This window comes from Acromyrmex echinatior, unplaced genomic scaffold, assembly GCF_024713525.1.
Source record: "Acromyrmex echinatior isolate Ae372 unplaced genomic scaffold, ASM2471352v2 Scaffold20, whole genome shotgun sequence".
NCBI classification, from domain to species: domain Eukaryota; kingdom Metazoa; phylum Arthropoda; class Insecta; order Hymenoptera; family Formicidae; genus Acromyrmex; species Acromyrmex echinatior.
Window position 1 is genome coordinate 219,447 of NW_028259054.1, and position 11,043 is coordinate 230,489.

Genomic DNA, 11,043 nt, shown 5'->3' on the forward strand with positions numbered 1-11,043 from the left:
GCGTATTTTCGTGAATCATTCTTTCAATGTTATTTGTCATATAACTCTCGTTTACGGTTCAAGTTCTTCCACGAATTCATTGTATTGTATCGCTTGTCTTATTTACAGTTTTTGTAATCTCAACGAGCTCGAGGTAACGTCAATACATACATCGTCACGGAGATGACGAGGCGGGCGGGAATGTTTGAGATCGGTAATTCGAAAGGAAAGCAAGAATTCTTTCAGTCGATCGACATTAATTGTCATTGAACGCATGCACAAATTGAGCTCGTGATTTCATCTCAAACATGATTTTAATCCTCGTTAAAATCATCAAATTCGTCGTTCTTTGTTCCTTTTAAAAACAATTCGTTACACGCAAACAAGTTGTCGTTACCGGCAACGGACAATCGAAGGTTCTAGAACAATTCAATTCGCGCACGCGAGCGCCGCGCTCCGACGAATACGTCACGCGCTGTCACCAATCCCACGCACGGATTTTCTGTCGCGCATGACTGTTACGTTGAACGTCGCTAGAAAAGAATCCAAAGCGCCAATCAATTTTGTACACCTAATGCCACGTAATAATTACGATTGTGGCAAATTTTTATTGGATTTTTCCCAAAAGGGAAAGCTCAGGCCGAAAGCAATAAATGCTTCGATCTCGCCGTCCTCCTTCTTACTTCCCAAAAGTTCTTAGAGTTCTTAGAGTCATAATCTCGCTTCGTAAAATCGCCGTGCTAACCGTTTAGTGAAATCGCTATAAACCGAATCTTTCGAGAAGTGCCGAGAAAAATCGCCGAGATTTTCCATCACCGCGATTCCAAACTCAATTTGGAAAAGGTGACCGCATTTGATATTTTGTTAATCTAATTTTAATTAATTATATCTTTTGACTTTGTAACTGAATACATTAAAGAAATTCTTTTGTTAAATTAAAAGAAACGGAGTTGATTTTACTGTCGTGCATCATATCAACCTTGTGCCGTTCTCTCACTCGAACCTTTTTCCGCGCGGTGCGCTCTCGCACATTTCGGTTTATTAACAAATCACGTTTGAATATGGCGTGCATGTCTGATTAATAAATTTAAGTCATATTAGTTAAAGTTCTTTAATATGTTGTAAAAAGTGTCCAATTGAACAATTAAATGTACGGAATTATCAGTACAAAATTATTTTTGTGAATTTTGATTGTAAATGCAAATATATATAACATATGTAAACAAATAATTAATAAATAATTTGCCAAATGTAAACTGTTGCATTTTAATATGATTTATATTATTCTGAATGAAGAGGAGGGGTACATTATTAGTACCATTTATTAAAACTTATATGTTATTTAGAATGCCCCTCCTCCCCCCCCTCCCCGCGCCCCTTATTGATGCCTAGGGCCGCCGAACGGCCGAGATTGCCGAGAAAGCATTTTCGGTCACTTGAAACAAGTGACTAGTGTGAGAAGGAACTCGCTATCTCGTTCATTCTCGGCGCGCCGCAGGCGAGCACACGAATATGGGTTCGTGCTTAAGTATGTGGCTACCAGTTTCGCCAGTCCGCCGTCTGATTCTGTGCCGCCACCGTCAATGCAGAATTCTTGAATAGTCAGGAGCCTTAAAGGGATATATTATTTTAATGTATATTTATAAGTCTCCTTTCCGTGAAAATTTACTTGAAATTGAATCTAAATTACATATAAATATCTATAAAATATGTAACATATATTCACCACTTTTGGACTGATTTTTTCTACCCAAATACTTTTTATTATTTTATATATATGTAATATTATGTATGTAATTTTATATATGTAATGTCATTATTTCTTTCTTTATCTTTTACAGAAATATTTTTTTATATTTGAAAAATTCATCGTTATACAATAGTATTTTTATAATAAATTAGATAAATAAATGGTATATAAGAACCATCCGCGGATCTTGATGTGTAAAGTATATTATTGGGTATGGGAATAAGTTTCCGCCCATTGCAGACAGATATCGTTAGCATTGCTCGTGTGTCTGATAGAACGGCAAGACATGTTTTTGAAAGGTTTGTGTCCAAACTTTTGAGCCCAATAGTTGGCATTCGTTCGAAGCGTAACAAAGAGTAACTTTTTTTGCGTTGAAGATGTCGGAATTTATTCCAAAAAAGCATTTGCGGTAAGTTTTACTCTATTATTTTATTTTAAAGAAAAATGCTGCGGAAACGCATCGTTTGCTTGTAGAAATTTACGGTGAGCATGCTCCATCGAAAACTAGTTGTAAAGAATGGTTTCGGCGATTCAACAGTAGTGATTTTGACGTGCGTGACAAAGAACGCGAAGGTGCACCGAAAAAATTTGAAGATGCAGAATTGCAAGCATTACTCGAAGAAGATTCGTGTTTATCGTTCGATAAGTTGGCAAAAGAGTTAAATGTTGATAGATCCACTATTGGAAAACGTCTACACGCAATGGGAATGGTGCAAAAAGAAGGAAATTGGGTGCCATATAAATTGAAAGAGAGAGACATGGAAAGACGTTTGGTCATCTGCGAGATGCTTCGTCAATGACAACAAAGGAAGGATTTTCTACATCGTATCGTAACTGGCGATGAAAAATGGAGCTACTATGATAATCCTAAACGCTTGAAGGCATGGGTGATGCCAGGTGAACCAGGTCCATCAACGCCAAAACGAAATATCCATGCTTCGAAGATTATGTTACATCTGATGAGATCAAAGAGGTATTATATATTATGAGCTGCTCAAACCGTCCGAAACCATCACTGACGATCGTTATCGGCTACAACTGATACGTTTAAACCAAGCTTTGAAAGAAAAACGACCGGAATGGGACAATAGGCACAACAAGCTGATTCTGTTACATGACTAAGCCACCCGTTGCAAAACCGGTCAAGAAATACTTGGAAGGAGTAAAGTGGGAAATTCTGCCCCACCCGCTGTATTCACCGGACATTGCCCCTTCAGATTTCCATTTGTTCCGATCCATGCAGTCGGCCCTTTCTGGAGAATGATTCAATTCTTATGAAGGTATCAAAAAATGGCTTGATGAATGGATCGCTTAAAAAGAACCAGATTTTTTCATTCGAGGAATTCGTTTATTACCGGAAAGGTGGGAGAAAGTTGTCGCTTTCGAAGGAGCATACTTTGAATAAATTCATTTCTTATATAGATTTGTTTAAATAAACACATCTTTTTTATTTAAAAAGGGCGGAAACTTATTCCCATACCCAATATATTTCAATCGTTGATTATAAAAAATTAATAATATTCTATATGTTTTGACTGACTACATGATTAAGCTCTCTTCAGGAACAAAACTTCTTACAAAATTATTGTTATAATATTTTTATAAAATTCTTTTATAATTAATTTTATCTGATTGTGTAATTAAATAATGCTAAATACAACATAAACTAAATATTACGTGAAAAAAATATAAAATAATACTTTATCAAAAAAAAGCCCAAAAAATCCTAATAAAACCTAATAAAACCTCCATAAAACCTAGTAGGAATTTTGTTTAAAACCCCAGGTTTTTTCCAACCCTGTCGAAAGTGGAGATTTCAAGCTCTCAAATGCTTTTTTATTTATCTGCTGATTTTTCACTTTATGGAGTTTTGCGCATTTTTGAATGTGTTCGAAAGTGTTCCCTATTTTTTGTTGAGTAGTGTACTTACACGCACACGCACATGCACGCGCACGCACACACGCGCGCGCGCGCGCGCACACACACACACGCACGCACGCACGCACGCACACACACACACACACACACACACGCACGCACGCACGCACGCACACACACACACACACACATACACACACACACCTTACTCTTAAAAAGTTGTTCATACTGAATTGTTTAAGTGAAAAATTTCATAATAATTCCTTAATCTTATTTCGAAAATGTTAGATTCATAAATGCTGCATTGCTCTTGCAGTATTGTCAAAAAAAAGTTATCATATTATTAAAGTAAAAATAATTTAACTTTATTCTAAAATTAAATATTCGTATACATATGTGAATATAATATTAATAAACGATTAAAGTTGATTTAATTCGGTTATGCAATGAGATGTCTACGCAATTAGGAAAAAAATTATAATCTGAAATTCTTTAATGTAAGTATGGTGCGTACAGTTTGAGTCGATAATTCAATGTTATTCAGACATTAGATTTGTGAGAGAAAGATTTGTTTATAAATGGAAATGTTGTGAATCAAGATAAAACTCGAGCAAAATAATCATCTCTACATGTTATTTGCAGGAAAATTCTGAAAATGAAAAGACTATTCTCATCAAAACAATCTCATCAAATTTTCCACAAAAAAATTATTATATATTATTATATATAATTATATGATTGTATAATATATACTGTATAATTTACATTATGTAATTGTATAATTGCATAACCATATAATATATAATTTTATTACGTATTATACGTTAGTTTAGTGTCATCTTACATTAATTTTTAACGCATTGAAAATGTTAATGAATTTATTAAACAAAAGTATGTCCATTTGGCCTCCTTTTTTATATTTACTATTTTGCAGTATTCAATTATTTTAGGTATTTTTCGCGTCACACAAAATATTATATATTTCTTGATTTTACTTTGTATACTTCGATTCTATATCATTTTGACAGTTGTCATAACTGCTTATTACACGCATCCATGGATAGTGAATCGCACTCCGAAAAATTTTGAGTATTCCGAAAATCATCAAAAAAAAAGTGTAACAAACTCTGTGTCCACGAACAATCTGGATTGGATAATTCTAGTATTCAAAAAATTTCTATTAAGTTGAGGTTATGAAACTTTTGATTCTCTTTTGATACCTTAAAATTTTAGACATGTCTCAAAGTTGTTCATCTGGGGCCCAAATTCTTCTATAAAACTGGACATACAGTCCTATTATGAAATAGGCGCCTTATAAGAAATAGTAGAGTGCTAAACTAAAATAAACGCTATCTATTTCAACCATGAATTTATTGCTCTTGAATTGAAAACTATTTAGTGAGAAATTCATTATTAGATCATGTCTGTAGTCATTGTAAAAAAGATTTTAGAATTTGGATGTCTTCAAGTTTCATTAAGATGAGTCTTTAAATCTTATTTATTATTTAATAAAAAAAGTAAATATTTGGCAATAAATTCTTCATGTAGTAATAGAGGAAAATCATACTAATAGAAAAATATGGAATATGTTGAATTGCTTAATTACAGAAATTAGATTTGATAATCGTAAAATCGTAAAGCGTGGATATTTCTAATATGAAATAACTTATCCTCATTGTGAAAATTGTTGCTAAAATATAAAAGTTATTATAATAATAAAAAGGACAACCCGAATAAAGTGCTTATTTCTGCGATGCTTGATTCCAACTATCTGAAGACGAGTTATAATCCATCCCATTCTCATTTTTCGCGCATGTTGTGTTTGTTGGCTGTGTTTGTTTACATTTCAGAAATATTAAAAATTAATTTTTAATTGCAATACTGATGTACTTTGCGTTTTATTATCGATTTCTTAGGGCATATCGTATTAGGAGCACAATTATTTGACTTTGCGATTTGCTTACTTTTTTTAATTTAAAAAAAATTTAATTAAATCTTACATAACATTTTCTGAAAACTTATTAAATTCCTTTTAAAATGATCTATTATTTTTTGAAATTCTGCTCAAAGATTTCTAGCATTTACCCAAAATATACTCAATATCTCATAATAGGGACCTTTCTTCTACTTCTTTGTGTTTTTAAAGCGGAAAATTTTTGTTTATAAAGTAGAGAATTTGTGTGATTAAAGCAGAAAATATTTATTTTTTGGAATTAAATAATGTCAGACAAATGATCACAATACATGTTTGTGTAGTATTTTTGGCTATAAAGCCCCAGGCACAATGCAAGGAAATGGTGATAACGATAGAAATTACACGATTTCAACACCTATCAGAAATATATCCGGTGTATCCGATTTGTGATAGGTTGAAATCATGTTATTTCTATCGCTATCGTTATTCTCTTACATCGTGTCTAGAGCTTCATAGATTTCCTAACCTGAATAGTAGTCAACTTTAATGATATTTTGATACACAGAACAGAGCAACGCTTTCCTCTGTCAGATTTGTGTATTTTGTGCAAAAACGCGTCAAATCAGTCAAATGAGCATAATTTCATTAAAATCAATGAGAATTCTTGAGTAGTACAACCGCTTAAAGCCTGAATGAGGCCAATATTACATGCGTCTGTTTTTGTTGTACAACAAATTTTAAAAGCCTGTTGATTGGCTATGAGGTAGAGAGATCCGAGGACCTCTGTATTCTGTACAAATTTATCGTAAGACAAAAACGCACAAATCAAACGACATCCTAATGAGTATTGACCTTGCATGCATCAATTTTTTGTCATTCGTACATGCATCTATTTTTTGTCGAATTTAAGCGTGTTAATTGACTGCAAGACAGAGATCTCGGATTTCTTTGTTATTGCCAAAACAAGCTTGAAAAATTTGTCGTATGATAAAAAACGGATACATGTAATATTGGCTTGATAAAACTAAACGCAGTCATGGCTAAATTCAACCTAAGTATATGTGATATCAAAAGATAGCATATAAAATTTGACTTAAAACATCATCTATTGATTCCCTGAAAATTTTAATGATCTTGAACTTTTGTAATATACTCAACGAAAATTCGGAACTGCTTCCAAGGACAGAGAATTATAAGAGAAAATACAAGATTATCACTAAAATGCGAGATTATCAGACGTAACAGTTACCTCTTTTTCGTGCCTCGTAGACAAACAGAAACAAGAAATGGATATGACTTGTGAACAAAAATTGAGGAGCGATGATACAACTGACTATGAACACTCAAGCTAGCAATTCGTGGTAAACAGACGTTCTAAGGACGTAGAAGGTCACCACTCCCTAGCAATGATGTACTTCTTGTTGGTAATGACTCCCGCAGACATGCGCCCGCGATTAGACCAGTATCGAATGTAGCGATGTGATGAAAGGAGGGGAGTGGATGTTCCCTGCCCTCGCCCAGGAGTAACGATCGGTCCGCGCACTCCTTCACGTGGAAGGGCGTCGAAGGGAAAGGAACGAATCAGATTGAGACGTTCATAACATGTTAATGTAGCCCTTTAGGCCATTCTTTGTTGAGTTTAGACTCGAATATCAGGTATCACTCCATCCTTGTTGTTTATCGTACATTAAGGCCATTCAATTGTAGCGTAGCGTCATGTGACTTTAAAATTGAAGCATTGGATTGGCTGAAGCAACAAGCTTGTGACTCACGTCTACGATCAATGTAGAATGGCCTTAAGAACCAATCAACAGTCGAGCATTCCCCTGTCGTTCGACTGTAACAGGGGAATGCTCGACTGTAGTTGGTTGGTTCTTACATTCTGATTCGAATTAAACCCTCGGTGGAAATTAGACCATATACATGATATATGTATTTAGGTTACGTTCCAAAATTTCTTCTCCAAGAAAGATATTAGTTATATGCTATAGTATACGTTATGTGTACTATATATTTTAAATAAAATTTTCCGCGGAGAGGAAGTTTTGAAACCCAGTTAATCATTGTGATGTATATTGTACCAATTCAGAACATCATTCTTTAAATACATTGTTGAAATTAAAATAATTTAATGAAAAGTTAGATACTAATTAGTACATGTATTAAATGCGCGATATAAACTAGGTCATCGTGCATTTGATACACGTACCAACTAGTAACTTTCTATTAAATTATTTTAATTTCAGAAATTTATTTAAAAATGATGTATTAAATTGCTACAATATACATCATAATGATCAATTAAATATTGAGTCATCTAAAAAGTATCCGCGGTTTTTTGTCACTAGATGTGTTGATGGTCAACACCATCTAATGACAAAAAACCGCGAATACTTTTTAGATGACCCAATATGTTTCAATATCGCTAAAATTAAGATCATTCAATAAAAAGTTACTAATTAGTATCCGTATCAGTGTGCGAGTGCTATTTCATTTGTGCATTTTTGTCGTATGACAAACGTGTACAAAACAATCAATAGGCTTGAAAAATTTATCAACGACAAAATGCACAAATGAATTATCATCCTATGATGTAAACTAAGCCATACCAGCAAATGAGAATGGATTGAAATGAATTGAAATGGATACAAATTTTCAAAAATATTGATTCATGAGTATTAAAATGTTTTTCAATCCTGAATGCATTTTTATTTATTTATGGGAATTGCATGGAGCATACCTCTATGCCTTTCAATCTAAAAATAATATTAGCTTTTTTGTGCATTGTGAATACTGTTCAATTCAAAATTTTGAATAGGAAATGTAGTTTTTCAATTAAATTCAGTTGAATCTAATTGAATCCAATTGAATCTAATTAAATCCAAAAAAAGTATTCGCTATTTAAAATACGCATTCGGATAGAAAAAAATTTCAATCCATTTTAATCCATTCTCATTTGCTGGATATTCAACGACAAATGAATCACGTGATTTCATATGCTAACTTCGGCAAATTTGGAACTTCGTTCCAAAATTGTTTGTCAGCGCTGGCAGCACTGTCAACATCGTTCCAAAAATCATCGTAGCACATTGTGGCAGTGCGAGAAAGACCACTGACAAGTAGCAGGCAAATTGAATATTTCTGATATATTGGGTCATCTAAAAAGTATCCGCGGTACTTTGTCACTAAATATATGACCATCAACACACATCTAGTGACAAAAAACCGCGGATACTTTTTAGATGATTTATGTCTATATAATTTGGAAATCGTTTGGAAAAATTTGAAAGACATTTAAACATTTGGATAATAGTATTTTTCTTGTCATTAACAAATTTATTATACGTCAAGTTAGCAGACAGCAATTTTATTTAATGTGTTTTATGAATGGAATTAATTAGAAATTATTCGGGGAAGACGTCTTCATTATTATTTTGAATACTGCACTGCCAGTGCCCATGCTGATAATCTACAGCACACGTAATGTACAAGTATAGTTTTAGCGCTGGTAGTAAATATTGGAACTTTTTAATATTTTCATTTAGGAAATGTCACTAGTTGATAATTCAATAGATTTATACAATACATTACGAAAACGAATTAGCCTGGATGTAGTAGATGTACAATAAATGGTGTGCCTAAAATCGTCAAAAATTAACCAATTAGCCTGGATCTAATTATGCGTAGTAAGAAATTATGTGTAGTAAGAAATCAACGTAATCATAAACTTAATTATATTCGATTAATTTTCTTCATATTCAACTATGATGATCAATTCCATATGGCTTAAGACTTTCTACATTTATTGTACTATCCGAATGAAGTTTGCGAACACAGTTTAACATTAGAGTATTCAGATTTCGGAGTAAACTTTGAAATAAAAATATAAAATGAAGAAGAAAATTTGATAGTATTATATACGTATTATTTTTTTAATTTGTAAATATTTTTATTATTTAAATACAATTTAAAAAAACAAATTTTTATATTTATTCTTTATTTTTGCTATTTTTCAGTAGACAGATAAACGATTTTATATACACTCACCGACTAAGGTTGCAACACTTTTTTTTAAATGAGTTTCGGAATACTTCTTACTTATAAGTTCATAGATAAAGACCAATCACTCGGTGAGTAAGCTGCATTCCGAAAATCATAGAAAAAAATCTGTTGCAACCTAAAAGTGTGCAAATTAATTCAAATTCGAATTAAATCGAATCATAGTGAATTCGATTCGATTCGATTCGTTTTCGGTTCTGAAAAATTCGAAACCGATAAGTTCGAAATTTCGAATCAGTGCACGGAGTAATAAGAAGGAGATCAAACTCAAGATTTGAAAGTGGGCTCGAAATACGATGTAGGAAAACCCATGGAAAATCCGGCAGATGTAATTTTAGTGCTATCGCTCCTTACAGGAAAAGTTAGAAGTATTAACTGTCATATGGTCACAGGTTACACGTACGTATGTGTAGTAGTATGTATGTAGTGATACATACGTGTGATTTGTGATCACGTGACAGTCAATACTTCCAACTTTTCCCACAAGACGTGATGATACTAAAATCACATCTGCTGTAGAGAGCTTATAATCAGAGTGGCGCCATACGAGAGATGACGCCATGTTTTAGCGAAATTCTGCGAGAGAGAAAGAGATATACGATCTCAGTCTATCCAACAAACTGTCAGTTTTAGGATTAGGTGCAACAGCATTGAACGACATAGATACGTAAAGGTATATTGATAAAAATAAAGTTATCGAAATTATTTTAGAAATATGGTTGAATGTACAATACGTTTTGCAACAATTCATTAAAAAAAGGATATGTTATGAAAATAATTCCGAAAGACACAGAACGCCGAATGAATTGATTAAAGAGTATAAATGGCAAGTATAAAAATTGGACATCGTCAAAAAATTCATCTGTATGTGAGGTAATTTATTCTTTATAAATAATGTATTTAAAATATTAAAATAAAAATATAACATAAAATATACACTGATTAATTATAATATCTGAAGACACGGTAGTGCTTGGCATTAAGTATATGTATAGTTATCACATTACAATACGAATTTAATTCTTTCTCTTTTTGTCGTAATCTTTTCAATTATATATCATTGTGAGTCTAAATCAAATAATATGATAATTATGATATTTAATATATATTTTATGAAATAGTATATACAGGGTTGGCCATATTCGACGGAAAGATGTTTTTTTTTTCAATCATGGGAAAGAGATATTAGATCGAGTAACGACATTTCCCATGATTGAAAAAAAAACATCTTTCCGTCGAATATGGCCAACCCTGTACATATATTTTTCTGAATTTTTGATTTCTTTTATATTATTACAGATGCATTTTGCTCTTAAAATGTGGGAACAGAGAATGAATAATAAACTAGCGCATCTAATAGCGCAAATAATGTGCAATAAATAACGTTTTGTATAAAGTAATGTGCAATATTACAAAATGTACATTATTGCAATAGTACAAAATAAATGAAATTTTATAATAA

At 32.6% G+C, this 11,043-nt stretch overlaps 1 protein-coding gene and 1 long non-coding RNA gene across 3 annotated transcripts in view; one reads left to right on the top strand and one right to left on the bottom strand.

Annotated features, from left to right (window-relative positions):
- LOC105150442 (pyruvate kinase) overlaps positions 1-7,006 on the bottom strand; it is a 118,572-nt gene extending 111,566 nt beyond the window's left edge. For both annotated transcript variants that reach the window (XM_087416323.1, XM_087416322.1), the window contains exon 1: positions 6,772-7,006. The gene's annotated coding sequence lies outside the window, so the exon portion shown is untranslated. The remainder of the gene's footprint in view (positions 1-6,771) is intronic.
- A 2,599-nt stretch (positions 7,007-9,605) lies between these two features.
- On the top strand, positions 9,606-11,043 carry LOC147906556 (uncharacterized). The gene is made up of 3 exons (XR_015548341.1): positions 9,606-9,652; positions 10,293-10,454; positions 10,881-11,043. It is a non-coding gene; the product is annotated as an uncharacterized LOC147906556 (long non-coding RNA).